General features: G+C 38.6%; 1 protein-coding gene across 1 annotated transcript in view; it reads right to left on the bottom strand.

The window, feature by feature from the left end:
* TRIM24 (tripartite motif containing 24) overlaps positions 1-17,808 on the bottom strand; it is a 64,220-nt gene that overhangs the window by 40,667 nt on the left and 5,745 nt on the right. The gene's annotated exons all lie outside the window — the stretch shown is intronic.

Below are 17,808 nucleotides of genomic sequence, written 5' to 3' on the forward strand. Positions count from 1 at the left end.
TAACACAAAGGTTTAAAAAATTAATAGTTTTCTCAAAAGAATAAAAAGACAAAGACAAGTTCAAAACTTGGGGCTCAACAGTGAGCATATTAGACTGAAATAGAAAATATCTATATAAATATCATAAAGTAGCCACCTTTCCTAGCTGCAGAAAACGGTATGCCTTATTAGCACTGATATTTGTCTATCATGCAAGAAAAATCTCTGACACGCTAGGCATTAACATTTTGCTTTAAAAGAAAATTATCACAATCATTACCACTGAAAACAGAAAGGAACTGAAACTAAGTAGGGCTGAAATAATCACTTAGGACGTGGAAGTCATCCTGCAAAGCCTACAGTAGCATGGTCACATGAGTCCCCACTGAGATAGATTCTAGACCTACCGCTGGAATTTTAGAGGAGGCATGATTTTAGGGCCTTAAAAAAGATCAGAGGCACCATTTAATCCAATGAATATAACACCAGTATATAATTCAGCACTTGCATATTTAACTAAACCAGTGTGGGCTTAATTCTGTTCCTGTTTCACTTTTACAATAAAGTGTAGAAGCACAGAAACTATTAAATATTTCACTTTCTGCAGAAGAACTTAATTCCTTACTGTAAGTGCTTCATATAAGATTTAGATAATTCTTTCATAATTTTCTTCCAATACATGCTAGAGAATTAACTGGCCAACACACTACAAAGCAGCTCTTCATTCTGGAAATTTAGCCAGCAGTTTTCCATTTGTGTGGAAGGCATTTCACTTTTATGTGAAAGGCTATGATATTTGGCTTGGTTTTATTACAATTGCCATTTTGCTAGTCTGCACATCAATACATACTTGTGCAGTTTCCTTTGATATACAAATTCCATATTTTGGCTAAAAATCTTGTAACATTTTTTTATATCATTGTCATGAAGGATAATGAAGAAATCCAATCCTCGTACATCAGGTAGTTAATAGAACTCCCATGTACTGAATTTCTCCTTTTATTAAGCAAATCAATTTACAATTGTCAAGCTACATACTTACTAAAAAAGACTATTTTTTACATTTTTCAACAGCGTCAATATCAAGCCACCTTCTGTTCCCCCACCGCTTGTTCTTGACCCCAACAAAGTACAGTGCACTGGGCCAGCACGAGTGACTGAGTTGGTCTTTGCCTGTTTTGGGGAGCCCAGTACAGACAGAGGATGAGACTGGCAAACTGATTCAGGTGTGGATGTATTTCTCCTGCTCTCTCAAGCTTCACCTGCAGCCCCCAATCTGCTTCCCTGACCAAATGCACTACTGCTTACACTGAAGCAACACGACAAGTAACATGAGAAGCAGCACGATGGGAAGGGGCCAACCCCATCACTGAAGATTAAACATGGAACCACTCAAACAGATCAGTTTTATTAGTCTGAGTTTACAAACAGCTTGAACTGAAAACACAGACCCAGAATTCAGAGCTTCCTCTGCAAAGAGAAGCAGAAGAGGAAGAACAATGAGTATTTCAAAATTAAGTGGAAAACAGATAAATACAAAAACAAGGTATTCACAGTTTAAAAGAGAACACTGATTATCTTCAAGTAAAGACACGTGCTCTAACTAAGCAAAGCTCACAGACAAACATCTCTGTTCCTACATTAGCATTTCTACTGACATCAGGCTCAACTGTCATAATTAAGTACTAAAGTTTTATTTAGAAATAGTAATTTTCAAGTAATTCTTACTTTGCAATACTAGTAACAGAATGCAGCTTTTTGTATAACATGATAAAACTATACACAGGCCACAAAAAGTTTTCAGCCATTCATCCAATACAAATTAGACAATTGTCAACTATTGCAGATCTGATGGGATTTAAGTCAGTTCGTGTTAATTATGTTGCTTATAGCCTAAAATGCATCAGCACAACCCTACAAGCACACACCTGTAAACACCAGACTGCAGAGAGTTATAAACAAGAAATATTGGGTGCAGAAAAGTTACTGGATTTATTCAGCATCTGTTTCTGAAGATGACACAAAACATTTAATTTTTGTCACGTGCCAAGTCTTCTTTTAGAATAAGACCTGGTCCAGTAACATGGTGCATTGGGTTTACATGTCCAGCTTTTAGTAACGAGGGACAAGGGGGAAGCTGCAGGGGTGTCCTCTGTGAGAAGGCACCAGGAGCTGCCCCCAAGTCAGAGCCGACTCCAGCCAGCTCCAAGATGGAATCAGCTTGTTGAATTCTGGCCAAAGCTGAATTCATCAGTGATGCTGCCTGGACCTATGTGTGCATGTTTAAGAGAGGGTAAAAAAATGTTGTGGACCAGCAGGTGAGAGAGAGTAAGAAAAATGTGGAAGAAACAGCCCAGGTCAGTGAAGGAGGGAGAGGAGGTACCCCAGGTGCCGGAGCAGTGATTCCCCAGCAGCCCATGAAGAAGGCCATGACAAAAGAGATTGTACCCCCACAGCCAGTGGAAGATCTCATCAGTGCAGATACCCACGCTGCAGCCTGTGGATATGCCTTGAAGGAAGCTGCAGTCAGTGGAAAGCCCATGCCAGAACAAGTTCCTGGCAGGAGCTACAAGCCACAGAGGGGTACCTACATAGGAGCAGGTTTTTTGGCAGAAACTGTGGCCAGTAGGGGAACCATACTGGAGCAGCCTGTTCCTGAAGGACTGTACACCATGGAGAAGATCCACACTGGAGAAAGTCTTGAAGGACTGTATCCCATGGGAAGGGCCCTACACTGGAGCAGGGAACAAGTAGATGGAGGATGAAACAGCAGAAAGGAACTGGTATGAACTGACTACAACTCCCATTCCACATCCTTGCTCAAGTAGGGGAGGAGGCAAAGCCAGGAATGAAGTTGAAGAGGGATATGAGGCGGAAAGTTTATTTTTATTTTTGTGTTTCTATCTTACCCTCCAACATTATTGAACTCCCTCATGTTGAAACTGTTTTGCCCATGATGGTAACTGATAAATAATTTCCTTGTCTTTATCTGTCCTGTTGAGAGGCAAGAGGGAGAGAGCAGCTTGGTGGGCGTCTGGCAGCCAGCCAAGGTTAGCTGACCACACACTGGCCCTCAAGACAGACCTCAATGGTCCTGGACAGAACTTAACGGCCTTGGGTTGTTGGGTTTTTTTGCTTGGGTATTTTGTTTGTCAGTTTGGGGCATTTGTTTTGTTTTTTTTAAGACTAAATGCTTTACACTAGAATTCTATCTTGATAAGATAAATGAAATACATCTGAAAGATACTGATTTGTATATAACTTTGCAGGTTTTATGTGGAGAAGATAGTGCCCTGTCATGTTGCAACCTTAAAGAGATGCAGAGAATATATAACTTCATGCCAATTACAGCATCTGTACCACTTTGGAGGTCTAATCCAGTTTAGAATATTGCTAGCTATACAGATCTCATGCTTCTTCCTTTTCCCAAGTAAAAAACACTTGGAAGAGTACTGAGAGAGTGTCGTTGTCTTCAAACTAGTCTGCTGGATGACACCATATACTACAGTATCTTAACAGAAATTTTATTTAAAAGAGTAAAACTCCAGTAGATGCATGCCAGTCTTCTGGTACCAACAATAAAAAAATGAAAAGTGTACAATAAATAACAGTATATTAATTACTTCAGTTTTAATAGATAATTCCTATCTCGAATCATATTATTTACAATATTTTGTATGTACAGTGATGATTTGATAAAGGAATCACATAGTCTGAAACCCTTTTTTCTTCATCCAGTTTTCCAGTACAAAGGCTTAACTCAGACCAAGGACAAGTATCCCCTCCTAGGTCCTATGGCAGTAACAAAACACAACACTGCACAGAAGGATTACTGCTCCCCCCAGCCTCCTAACAGACCTAAAAGAGGAGTTTGCCTTCTTTTGGTGAATAAAGAGGCAGGCTGGTTTAAAGCCATAACTAACCAATAATATCAAGACAGATGGCTGAAGCAAACATAGGAGCACACATACAAGCTTTTTGCTAACACCACTGGTGCTGTAGCAATTAACTAACTTTTTTTGAACAACCAAAAAGACAACAGTATTTTGTAAGACATTTTTGCTTATATTTCAGTGTTACAGTAACATGCAGGATGAAGGAATTCAATACAAAGGCAAGTTAACATAGCCCCAGCATTTTCTTACTACTTTCCATGTATGTATTCACTTCTATGAGGAAAAAAGGTGTACCAATGAACATTAACATTTAATTATTTTAAACTGTTCCTTAAGCATGCAGAGAATGCAATTCGTAAATTAACCTCTGAATTAATTAACATTTCCTCCATCTAGTCCCTCTGCAAGATACTTTCCTAGTGTTATAATGAATCAAACTGGGGGGTTTTTTTAAGTGTTAAGGTTTGGAAGCGATCTTGCAATACCTTTCTAACCATGCTTAATCTTATTGCCAATACTACCTTCCTCTTGTTTCAAGACACCCGCTTCCTGAATTGTGATGCAATTTACTTCACTGCTTTCAAGGCTGAGAACCTTAGGTATTATACTATGGTCTGTTTTAGAAGATTCAGATTCTGAGTAGCAAGATGTTAAAAGCCATTCAGTTGATCTCCTTATAGAAACTGGTAGAGAAAATAATGCATCCTTTGATGAAACTAAAGAGAAGCATACTATGTCAACAAAACTACATTATCACTTTAAAGGGGAAAGAAAAAAAATCCCCCTGCTTTGCTGTTCATTCTCCCCTTTCCCCCAAATACCAACAGTTGGGATTTTTTTTAAGAAATGAGGCCAAAGAGAAGATCCAGAAAGCTGCAGCACAGAACGTTAAAACCCCACACCCTGTGGAATAATACAATGAAATTTCAATGCTTAAAATTATTTCTGTAATTGATATTTGCTATACAAAATATATATATTTCAAGTACATTACCAAGTCAGCCCAAAACTAGTATTTTAACAAAAGACAAAAAAAGACTATATTTAATCAAACATTGTCAGAGCAATTATAATGCAGCAGCATCAGAAACAACATCAGATTCAGATTAGCATTTTGGTGAACACTGTTCAGGTTAAGTACATTCCTGGATGCTGAGGCTGTTTATCCCAATTAAACAAGGGGTAAGGAAGACCTCTAATTCCACATTAATGTTCTTTGCACAACTAATTCTTGACCCAATCAGCTCTAAAGAGGTTTGAGATAATTGTGTCTGAATTGAACAATATAGTCAGGAGGCTTCTAAGACCAAGTTATTTTTTAGCAAACAGCAATTTTCCTTCCTGAAGCTTCTCTGCAAGAAGTCTTGCTATGATAGCAACCTGCCAGACATAAAGAGTTGACGCTTGGTATTTTTAATGTCATTTCCTTTCAGATGTTGCAGTACACTCTGGAGACACAGGGAATATTTGAGAAAACCAGATCTAGTATTACTTACAAGAGGAAACAAGTTGAGATCAAGCTACTTTTCCTACTCCTCCTAGTGTGTGGGGGATGGGGAATTGGGCAACCTTATATTTTCCTAAAATTGCCTGAAGTAGCATCACCTGCTATCGTATACATCCTGCAGTTTAAAGGAAACAAACACCAGAGGATCCAGCAGGGACTCCAACACACTTAGAGCAGCTATAGGAGTAGTTAACCTGGGACCTTCAGCCAGATGTCCCGTTTTTCACAGGACTTACCCTTCCCCAATTGCCTGTTTGTTTCAAACCCTGTTTCCCTTTCAACCTTTTGTCAAGCTTCAGTAGTTGCCAGCTGATTTGCCGTCCTTCCTATCAATTTAGAATATTTACTCCTACAGAACCTCGTTTTCTCTAGTGGTAGGAAGGTTTTCTGGTTCTGTCATCCGTATTATTCACATCAAATGCAATCAACTTCTTCCAGCCCTGTAATGCCTGTCACAATGGGGCAAATGCAGGGCGAGGAAGAAAACCCCACAGGATTCATTTGCAAAATAATTGAAAATTTCAGTATGTTAGGGCCTGAAGCACGGCAAGGTTTAGTGGATACAAACCAAAAAAAAGAAAAAAATCTGAGAAGTAGGGAGCACAAAAAAACCCCCAACACCCTATGTATTTTTAGAAGTAGCTAAGGTTCCTCTAAAGCCTTATCACTTACTGAATCTTCAAAAGGGCAAAACTGCAAGGGATAAGATAACACGCATTAGAACGATTTTCTCTGAGAACAGATCCATTTTACATGGACTGAAATTTTCACATATAAGAGTCCTAACAAGAATTGCATAGTTTTCTCTCTTTTAATAACCAATTGTTACATAAATATCTTCATTCAAAGGTATAAACCAAAGAAATCCATTGTCTATCAAGAAGGAAGAGAGGCTTGAAACTGTTTCTCCTCCTGTCTCTGCATACTCAAGCAATCTGAGGGAGAACCTAAGTCTAGGTGGGCAGTCCATGGAGTTTTGACAACAGTATTTCCAATGTGTCCATTTGTGTCTGATATAAAATCACTGCAGTAAGTATGCTTTTAAAAATCTTACTTGTTTGTTCTTTCTCAGATGAACGAAGTTCTCAAGTGTCAGGGTTTATTTTTGTCAAAATAGTCCCATAAGATTTATTACTTTTTTTAATGGAGCATGCATTTCCAGAGTCTCCAGCAGGCAGGCGAAAACATATTACTTAACCTGGGAGAAGTTCCATACTCACCATCATGATTATCATGGGGATGGTAAGTGATAAGATCCTACATTTTCATCTACTCCTTTGTGCCAGGATAGTTGTTCATGCAGCTGTATAGTGAGCTGGATTAAAAGCACATGGCTCTCAAGTAGGAGTAGAGGGGGAAGACCTCCACCCTTTTTAGAAGCAGCTCTCATTCATATAAAAATTAAGCAGCTGTGGACCCTTACATTCAGACCTTGCTTGAACCAGGCCCATAACAATGCTGGCTCCCCCTCCCATTCATTTCTAACCCATGCTAACACAAAGATTTATGCTGCCATGCAATGAGCCAAAATAGGGAATATGACAAGGATTAAATGGAGAAAAGAATTAGTTTCCACCTTAACAGTTCTCACTGGCTACAGGCTCACAATGCATGTGTCTCTTCAAAGAACACTAGCCTGCATTTTAGATGTGTAGGGGGAACCAGGGCGCATTCTTATTCTTCCTCACAAGTTACATGCTGCATCCACAGCAGTGCTGTCTCAAGCCATTCAGACCAGTGGATTTACAGCATATACTGTATTATTTCCAGCTCAGTTCTCAATATCCTGGGAGTACATTCCAGACTACTGAAGCATCCCAAGACAATAGGAGGTGACTGCTCTGGTCTGCCCCAGTTTCAGCTCATTTGTGTCTTCACTGTAGCAAACAGGTTTCAGAGCCAATTTCATAAAGCCACTGAATAATCATCTCTAGGTCCAAAAGGGCTGTTTTGTTTGTAGATGCAAAGTGCTTTACTAAAAATGGAGAGCTTAAGGGTTCCCTTTCCTCAGTACAGACTGGTCAAAAACCCACTAGTTTAGTGAAAAACAGCTCTCTTTAATAAATAGAGTCCTTGGAAGCAACTAATTTTACCTAAAATGACACAGTCATTACAGAATAAATTAATTAGGCTTTCATAATGCAATTTTCCTTGGTTTTACAGAAGTCTTGTTTGAAATTTTAACTATACAGATTTCAGAACAGAAAATACTAACAGCAAGTCACACAAACAGTTAATTCTTTTTTAAAAATGGACAGGCTAGTTAACATTAATAGAAGGTATGTCAGAGACTGAAGACAGTACCAGCAATAAGATTTTTTGCATAACTACACAGAAAATTAGGGCATTTCGATTGTGACCTACAATCTTTTCTCCTCCCGATGTGTATATAGACACCATTAATACATGCAAGGTTTTTCATTAACATGCATGGGGTTGACGGTAAACTGGCTATATTTACACAGGTCATGTTTTTCCTATTAAAAACAAACACTTAGAAAACATAATTCAAGAGGCAAGATCCTGTACAATAATGTCTGAATCAATTTTAAAAATAATTACTGCTTTCCTCTTGTTTCTCATTAAGCCAATACTGGTGCTGCAAAATTGGCAACTTCTTCAAACCAGTTTGTTCCAGAAAAAGCTGCTCCTATCTAGTTCTGACAGCCTGCTGCTGCTAGTGGAGGGGAGATAGGTTAAACCAACAAGCAAGCACATCTCAAAAGGAAACTGGCACCTACTGCCAAAATGTAAGCATTCAAAGCCACCAGCAATCTAGCTGCTAAGTTTATTAAAATCTGAATGCTTTGTTTACCACCCTTTAAAATGTAAATAGATGAAAACCAGACAAAGACTACTAGATATAATCCCCCCTCTGGAAGAGTGTTACAGGCCAGTTTTTATGCTGCAGTGCATTGACTTTCTTGGAAAGCACTGCAGAGCTGAATTAAAATATTTCAGCTGTTCTGTGAAATGGTTCATTGTTTTTGCTGTATGTGCCCAGTCTTCAAACATTTCAGGTACTGCCTATTAGACTTCATGAACTGTAAGTTTCACAAGGGCTGACTCTCCAGCCACTTCTGAATACCTCAAGAAATTCTGAAAGGAGAGTTTATGTTCACGTCCAAGACTGTCCAACGCATTTCCTTCAACAACACAATTTTAAGTCTCATAATGGTAACAAAGGGGAAACACTGTTATTGTGGGATAGACAATATTTAAGTACAAGATGAAGAACAAAAAACCTCACTCCCTTGCAATGAACATGCTTAAGCAATGATGCAGAAGCTGTCAACAATTATGCCAATTGTCACTGCTGTGATAAGCATTTCTTTCATCAAAATTAAAATACATTCTTTCAAGTATTTCCAACTTATATGTAATCAAGCATACAAGATGCAAGGATTTTTAAGATTCAGTGATATTCTTGCATCGTTTTCCCTAAGCAGCCAAATATTTAATTTTCAATTGCTAGCATTTTGAAAGTAGGTTTAATGCTGTCTAGATTCATACATTCTACCAAAACACTATTTCGCAGACACTCAAGGATCCTGCCAACAGTGCTCAAGTCCATTGTATCCATGTGCTTCTGGAACAAGGAAATTAATACTCTTCTCCCTGAATAGCAGCACGTTAGCATGAATACCTTTCTCTCTGAATAACAGCATTTTAGCATGTTGTAATTACTCTTTCAAAAAACAAAAACAAAAACAAAACCAACCAAAAAAACACCAGGGTAAAAAATGTCTGTTGCCAGAATCTCTGCTGCCAGAATCTCTAAGGAGGTGAACCCTGTGCCTTACAGTTGTGAGCATGACACAGACAGCAGTCATACCTTTATAGCAAGAAATTTCATACTCTAGTTTTCATCTTTTGGACTTCTCACCTGCTATCAGCTGACAGTTCAGTAGCTGCAGTACAATGCATTTATTATTAGAAAAGATAAGTTATAGAAAAGTAGGTAAGGAGATCATCATTGGGGCAGTTGGAGCCAGTCACAAGCCAAAGAGCCAAGCCTTTCTGGAAGACACTGAAGGAGCTAGTTCTTTTTAAACCTGTGTTGAAAAGATGAAAAACATACTCCAGCACGTGACACTCTTCACTGTTTCACCCACTTCCTCCACTTAGCCCTAGACACCATCATGTTCCATCAACACTGAGCAGATGTGAAGGTAAAAAAAGCCTTGCAAAATAACTTTAAGAATCTGGACCACATTAAGAGAATCAAGTTGGAAGCTGTAGTGGGAACAACAGTAGGTAACAGGTTAATCAGAGTATTTCAGGAAAACTCATCCAAAACAGGAATGCTTATGCAATTCAAGGCCTTCAGCAAAGCTCATGTTACACCCTCTCTCGAAGTGCTCAAAAACACCCTTGCAATCTGTTCTTTTACAAGTCTCCTCCCATTCTCAATATGATCACCACTCAATAACTGAAAACTACCTCTCAGAACATGGGAAACTAGCCTCTTGGCCCTCATTTTTCAAGCCACTAGCCTCAGGCAAGCAATTCAAGTGCCTAAACAGACATACCTAATTTGAAGAGGATACCCTGCTTGGCTTCCAGCTACTATTCCAGAAGGAAATAGATCTCCTGTGGTTTGTGCAGTCCATCTGCCAGGCCTTTTTTTAATATCACAGGCATCACAGAAATTCAGAAGTAGCAGAAGATACTCCAGTTTGGACAGCTGAATCTTAACTTACCTGTCTACTCTATTCCACATATCTTTGCTATTGTATTTTCCACCAGGAATTTGAAATCACAACCAAGGAACACAGAAGACCTCTTATGCAGTACCCAAACAAACTGCAGTCTGCAGCTCCAGAAGTGAGTTAAAATCATGTAAGTGTCCATATTCAGAGTCATCAATTTGATCACTGCAGTATTTGCTGCACCCATCTGTATTCTGCTATATAGATACCTATTTTGATGTTCTCCTCAAGGACAGACTTAGAGTTCAGAAGTCATCGATACCTCTATTATGTTTCCTTCAAACTATCTCAAAATATAGCTTACAGTGATGCACCAAACAAGTATGATGGAAGACTCCATCAACTTTATCCATAAATTATATATGCAAGGAATGGATGTTCAAGAGTACATAGAAATAATATGCTAATGTAGAATAATAGATTCTGCCTTTAAGTAATTGTGTTTGTTGAGGGGGTGGAGAGAAGAAAGAGAAAGGGCAATCTGATAAAAAAATAGATTTTTGGCTAATTAGTATCTCTTCAATATATTCTTCAATGACAATATTATAATAGCACATTTACCATACAAGTACAATGCCCAGGACTTAGATCCCCAACAGTAAAAAAGATAAATTGAATGTCTTCATCAATAAATTCTGAATGTTTATGAAGGTACATTTCTAATCTGTGCTGAAATCAAGTCTATATGTAACAAACACTTTCGTTATTAACCTGGAAATATTTTAAGGATTTCTCAATTTTATTTTTTTAAAGCTTGCTGTTGACAGGGACCGAGACAATGAAGGACACAGGATTTAATGAAAATTCCCAGTCTGATATATGAGTCAAGTAGCACCTTTTTTTTTGTATTATTTCCTGTAGTTTCCATCAGATAGGTCTGAGTGCTCTGCAAGTCATTATTATTGGAATAAAAAAAGCAAAGATTTAAGCCATTTGAATTTTTTGAGCAAAACAACCCCAAGATTCCCAAATCAAGTCTACTCTGACTACTTTTTTTATGTTCAAAAGCTGTTTAATGCTAAAGCTTGTCACGTGAATTTTTGCAGCTATGAAAGAGTAACTCTTAATGGCAGCAGAAAAATAATACTGATCTATTATAATGAAGTGAGTCCCTAAAGTTAAACTTGGCATTTGAAAGATGGATAAAGTTTCCTTGCAGTGTTGCCAAATTTTAATATCTTTAGTGGGATTCATCTTAGTGTTCATTTACATGAAGTTCCATTCATAGTCAATACAATCCTAGGTAATATAGTTAGGTCATGAGTCATCTCATCCTAAAAGTAGATGTCTACACCTGGTCAGATGAATCATACTGGAGAGAAATGTATGTTTTTAAGTACAGTAATACTCTTTGCCACTATTGGGCATCCAGTTTAATTGCAAGAATTCCCCCAGTATTCTAAACCAAATAATTAGAGAGGAGAATACCCTCCAAGTTATCTGCAAGTTACAAGCATCAAACTTTCAGGTGTACAGGATGTACAGAAATAAAAAGTCAACTCACTTTATATTCCTCTCTTATGTGTTCCCAGTATCCCACAGCACTTCTGTAAGGGTTTAAAAAGCAAGGTGACCAGATTTTTCCAGTTCCCACATAACCGTGAGACTACAGAAAGTTGGAGCAGTATCTGCACTGTGAGATCCACATAGACTATACAGCTTCCAAGAACCAGCATTAATTAAGAAGCAGCATTGTTCCTTCTACTCTGACATTGCATTAATATGAAAATTACTGAATGTAACTAATAGAACATATTCCTTCTGGGTTGAAGGGATGCACTGACTGATCAAGTAAGAATGACAGCGATTTCAAACAGCTGCCCTACAGCTCTCAGAAAACAGCAGGTTACAGAGGCAGTGATACTGCTTGTGTTCCCATTACATATCTCCTGATACTCTCTCTTGCTGCAGTAGATAACTAAACCATGAGCTAGATAGACCCTGTTGGCTGACGTGAACATCCACTGAAGAAATCTAGTCTTCCTATGCTTTCCCTAATTTTCCCCAAACCAGAGAAGAGTTCCTTCAAAGGTGCCTTCCCAGCATGACGCTTTCTGTACTAAGAATGAAGCTTTAAGGAAATGAGTCTTCTACCAAAACTGGTCTTGATAAGCATCATTTACCTGTCCTTTAGATTTACTTGATCTCTTTCTACCTTCTTATGCCATATTGCCTGGAAAGACTGGTCATATACTAGTTTAGATGATAAAGTTCTGGAAAGATTACATCTTGCCTTCAATACCAGTTTGGGAATGAGCTAGGATTATACTTCTATTCCTACTTTACTTTTAAGGAATATCCACAAGGCTTCAAACATGGCATCGAGTTTCTTAACCTACTAGGCTGGCATAATGGCAAATGAAAAAAATAAAAACCAACCACAACTTTAGGGCAGAACAGCAGCTATTTTGGCAAAGGTTTGAAGTCAGACATCCTGCAGCTCATAGCACCTACAATGTATTCTCAAAAAATTAAATCAGTCAAAAGACAGCCAAAGAAAACCTTGCTAAATCTGGTCTCATCCCAACAGAACTGGGAGCAGGAAAAAAATCCCACAACACACACAATAAATGGAGTCAGATTGGAACACAATACAATAATACTGCAGCTAAACGGACCTTAGAAAGGATGTAAAAATAGCATTTAGCTTCTTAAGGAATCCAGACTACATTCAGCTCTTGCACAAAGGGTGGAATGGAGGGAAGAGGACTGTCAATTCAATCCATTTGGGATGCCCATATAAAAAAGTCTTATTTCACCAAAACAGCTTCTGGAATGACTATTTTGAGACTAGATATTTGGCCCCATTGAGTTTAAACAGCAATGATAATAATCTAGAAGAAATACGAGCTAAAACTGTGACTTTTCTTCCAAGTTGTATTTGGTCTCAGTTATAAGTCCATTTCAAAGAAAAAAAGCCAAGTGTCCAAATCGGCAGTTGAATCGGTTAAGTCTGCTCGGGCCATCAAGATACACACAATTTTACTGATGGTGCCAGTCCCCACAGCCTACACAACACACATTTATTGAGTGATAAGAGCAATTCTTGCAGGTCATTCTTACGATACAAATAAAAGTTCAGGCAAATAAATGTAAAATAAGACCCTGTTACTAGGATTTTTTGTTTGTTTGTTTAATCTTCACTGTTACATGTGGGAAGACCACAGGCCTTCCCATACGTTCCACGTCAGGCTCTTCCAAATACTTCCACAACATCGGATTCTGCCTTTGCTATGAAGCAGGGAATAACCATTCTATTTTACAACTTGGAGTGTAGTACTGGAAGAAAGAGCTGCTAGTATCTCTGGACTCACATTCAGGTAGACAATAGGAGGCAAACTACACCTATGTTTATCCCAGGAAAGAATTCTATGTATCTATTTTGAGGTAATACTTGGGCAAGATTTAAAGCATGAGCTCTGAATCTACATTTGATTTCTTGTATAGAGAAGGGAGTGAGGAAAAGTTAAATAGAGCTTCTCAGAGGAGATTAAGTGCCTTTAACATTTGATTAAACTAAAAATGGAAGTATTTAAATTATTTTGGGGGTTTCAAAGATTTGCTAGCCAGCAGGTTACACTCTTCTAGTCCCCTCTCACTACTAGCGATGGGAAGAGAGAACAGAACTATTGAAGGCCAAGTAGCCTCTAGTTCGGGGATCCTCAAACTACGGCCCGCGGGCCAGATACGGCCCCCCAGGGTCCTCAATCCAGCCCCCGGTATTTACAGAACCCCCCTGCCACCCCCCACCCCCCCCCCACCGGCCTGCCACTTCATCCATGTGCTGGCCCCCTGGTTAAAAAGTTTGAGGACCCCTGATCTCGTTGGTAAACTCAACAGTTCATGGGCTGAACAACACAACAGCTGCTTACATGCAGTGAAAGACCCCCACCCAAACAAGACAAAAGCAAGTAACAGAGCTACTGAGGTAAAAGGATTAAGGCCCCAGAAACAAGGAAGATGTTGTAAGTACCTTAGTTGAACAAAAGATAAGGGAGAGGTGTAAGATAAGGGGGGTACCCAGATACTCTCATGGTATACAACTCAATCTTGAAAACAATACACAGGGCCATGTAGACAAGAGAATGGCAACAATAGCCTCAGAGGATATGGTCTACTGATCCCACAGCTGAGTTTGCAGAAATAAACGTCAATCAGTGGGCACAGTAAAGAAGATTGCAAGCTTTCACCTGAAGACCCTGATGACCATCCAAAGACCAGCAAGGAAGACTGCTGCACATGTGGACCATGCATTTGCATATGCCAATGAGTTCAATAAAATCTCATGTATATGTAAATGCATTCTCAGAAATCTTATGAATATGTATAAGTTTATGGCATATAGTCTCTAAAGGTTTGCCATATTGTTGGAGCACTTATGGTGGAGCTATCCCCCGTGCTGCAGTAAAGAATACACCGCTGTTACTGAGTTTTATTATATCTGACTCCTTACCCAGCTGCACCTAGCTCCCCACTTCAGCAAGGTTAGAAAGCAAGGGGGTTTGGATACTGCCGATCTTTTTATCGGAGGGCTGAAAAACAACTGCTTCAGCAAGCAAAGGTTAATGCTGGAAACTGGGAATCTATAAACACTCAAAAGAGCTAAATCTAACCCCAAAGTATGAAATCTTCAAGGCAGCAAAGTTCCCAGGACATTTAACCATTACCGAGGTCCTGCTACCAGACACTACAAATCATTACATGGGTCTAAATCTATTCAACAAAGTTTGCCTGCTAAATAGACTGTCTTTATCTCAGCTTCTGACTGACCAGTTGCCCGCTACCCTAATTTACCACTATGGGGCTGGGCAATGCTATGAATTCTGACTTTTACTTGAAAACTGTTGAAACAATAGTTACAAGTCACATAATTTTTGCAAAGATGATTCAAACTACATCCACTTCTCTTTAAACCAACTGACTAGGAGGGCATGTAATTTACACTCCTTCATTACTTCAGTAAGTAGTTTACTCATTTTAAAGCAGAGTCCAGGTTGAAAAAAATGTTACGTTTCAATTCACACTTTTGCTGTGCAGGCCAATCTTGCATACAGAGCTCTGATGCTGGATTGTTTTATCAGGGCACTGTACCTTGCATTTAAAATTAGAACCTTGCTCCCACTTTAAAATGTCTTAATCTCCAGCTCCAGTAGTCTGCAGCTCTCTACCTCTCTTTATTCCCACCTACTCATTCCCTGCACAGCTGCCAGCGTTCCCTCCCCTAGCCAGCAGTGTTAGAAGTAACATGACAGCAAGTTCAGCAGCAGCCCAAGTGTAACATGAACTTCTGTTAGGCTGGCTTACAGCATTAGCTCAACAAACTTCAACTCCACACATCCTTAACCATGTTCTGACTCCATAGCAGATGCCCAAACATGAATGAAGCATATTAAGTGAACTAAGTTTATTGCATGCTTTCTGACCTCAAGTAGACATCCTAGAAAAATATATGGGGGGTTTTCCAAGTCACCATTTACATTGACAGTCCTGTTTCTTTTTCACTATGTACAGTACAGATGTGTCAGCTCACTGGGAAAATACAGAGTCCCATTTCAAAAATATGTAAACATTTTAGCTCAAAGGGTATTTCAGCTACAGTCTAGTTTTATTCAAATTGCACTATATTCACTTGAGGAACTAGCAGTAGAAAGGGGAACCTGCCATTTTTTAAAAAAAGGTTGCCTGTGGCAACTTACTTATTAATCAGAAGCAGGAATCTTTCTACAGTCAGAAAGCTATAGGCTCAGTTCTCTTGTCCACGTACTCCCACTTACAGAGGGTTTAGCACTGGAGTTGCAGATTTATTTCTTGAAATGAGGTTGTGCCCATGACCCAAATGCTTGTTAGAAACAATGGACTTCAGAAGCCATGAGTGCAGTTCAAACAGCCGAGCCTTGCTTACGATCCTCCTCTTTTCCATAGCCCACCAATAAACTTCAAAAATAACTAGAAAGCTTGTTCAACACCAGTCCTCTATCATATGCAAGGTAATACAGCCTTCTCCCACATAAAAGCTTCAGAAAAGCATTTACTTGAGGCACTGGAGGGACAATATCAAGTAATTAGGAACACCCCTTGGCTCAACCTTTGGTTTCATACCTGACTTTACAAGACCATTTCTTGTTAAGAATGGTGTGATTTCCTTAGTTACTTCACACAACTGTTTCATGTGTTCTTTGATGGTAAACATTTATGGTTTTATACATTCTCTTTGACCACTAGAAAAAAAAAGTAGATACTTTGTCAGTTCAACTACGACACTGACATCTTCAAAGCACCTTTGAGCTGCAAGCATGTAGCTTAAACACTAAACTACTGTAGCTACCAAATTGCTAAGGTAAATTTTAACAGCATCACTGGAATTTTTCTATGAAAATGATTCTCCTGTGACCCTTACATTAACCCAATAAAAAAGAATGCATCATTAAACTTTTACAGCAGATAAAATTTAAATAAGAAATAGTAAGTCCAGTAGGAGATTTTACTAGTATTCTGTTCAGCTGGATCATCTGCATAGGTCCACAATGCAAGCTACAGGGCCATATTCACCTGAAGCCTGGACCAATATATTATTGTTAGGAAAGCAGTGAAAGAATACTGTATTGTTTAATCTTATTGTAAAAATCTTCTTATAGTCTAAGTTACCAATTCCAGAAATAACAGATTTTTCATAAACTGTCAGTTATTCATACTGAAATACATTCACATTAAAATTCACTTCAAATTTGTTTTGGTTTTCCCCTGTCTTGTAAATTAGATATAATGGGCAAAATACCAGCTCCGCAAGTTTGCTATTACTGGGAAATTCCACTAAATAACATGGAAATTCCACCTACAGCATGTTAACATAAACTCACACAACCCTGGCAGAAAGCTTTTCCTTTACAAAAGACCAGCTTCTTTAACACCACTACATTCAGAATCAAGTGTTACAACAAAATTCACTTCTTAAATTTAATAAACTGGGTGAAAGTGAGTGAATGTGGCCACTTTGTAGTACTCACGGAAGTCAGCAGGCCAACTTAAAAGCCTGCTGCACAGCCTAGTAGCTTTTCAGCACATTTCTCTCCTATGAATGACCTAGCCCAAAGAGCGCACTCCTCCCTCGACTTGCCGCTTGATGAAGAGATGCACCACTATTCTCCCTTGCTCTTCTGACAAGTTATTTTCTTAAGAGATCTCTATCATATGCATTAAAACAACCCAATGTACTTTCAACTAGATATATATCTAAGAATTTTTAATACATTTGTATATATTTCCTCTCCCATTACATTACAATCTAGGATTCCTTTCCATTATTAAAAGTACCATTTGCTTACCAGCGACATTATAAGACAATTTTGTAACAGAACAGGTTGGCCTCTGAGGATTTAAATCTTCACTTAAAAAAAATTCACAGAACAGTTCAGCTATTTTTATAACTTTGACAGCCTAACTTCTGAAAGACTTCTAATTCAAATGAACCTGGCTACATCACTGCAAGTTGTTTTTAACACTCATCCAATGTTTCCGATTGCTTCAGCTCCACCTTTCTGTTGGTGAAAGAAGCAGGAATGTAAATGAATCTAATCTACCCTCAAAATGCTATTTTGTAGATATATAAGATAATAAGCATATATTAGATGCTTGTATTAATCATATATCAAAGAAAGTATGATTAATGAGTCTTCCAGCATCGTGTAGTTGTCCACCTTAATAAAAGCCACACAGG

The sequence above is a fragment of the Falco rusticolus genome, chromosome 5, assembly GCF_015220075.1.
Source record: "Falco rusticolus isolate bFalRus1 chromosome 5, bFalRus1.pri, whole genome shotgun sequence".
Taxonomy (NCBI): domain Eukaryota; kingdom Metazoa; phylum Chordata; class Aves; order Falconiformes; family Falconidae; genus Falco; species Falco rusticolus.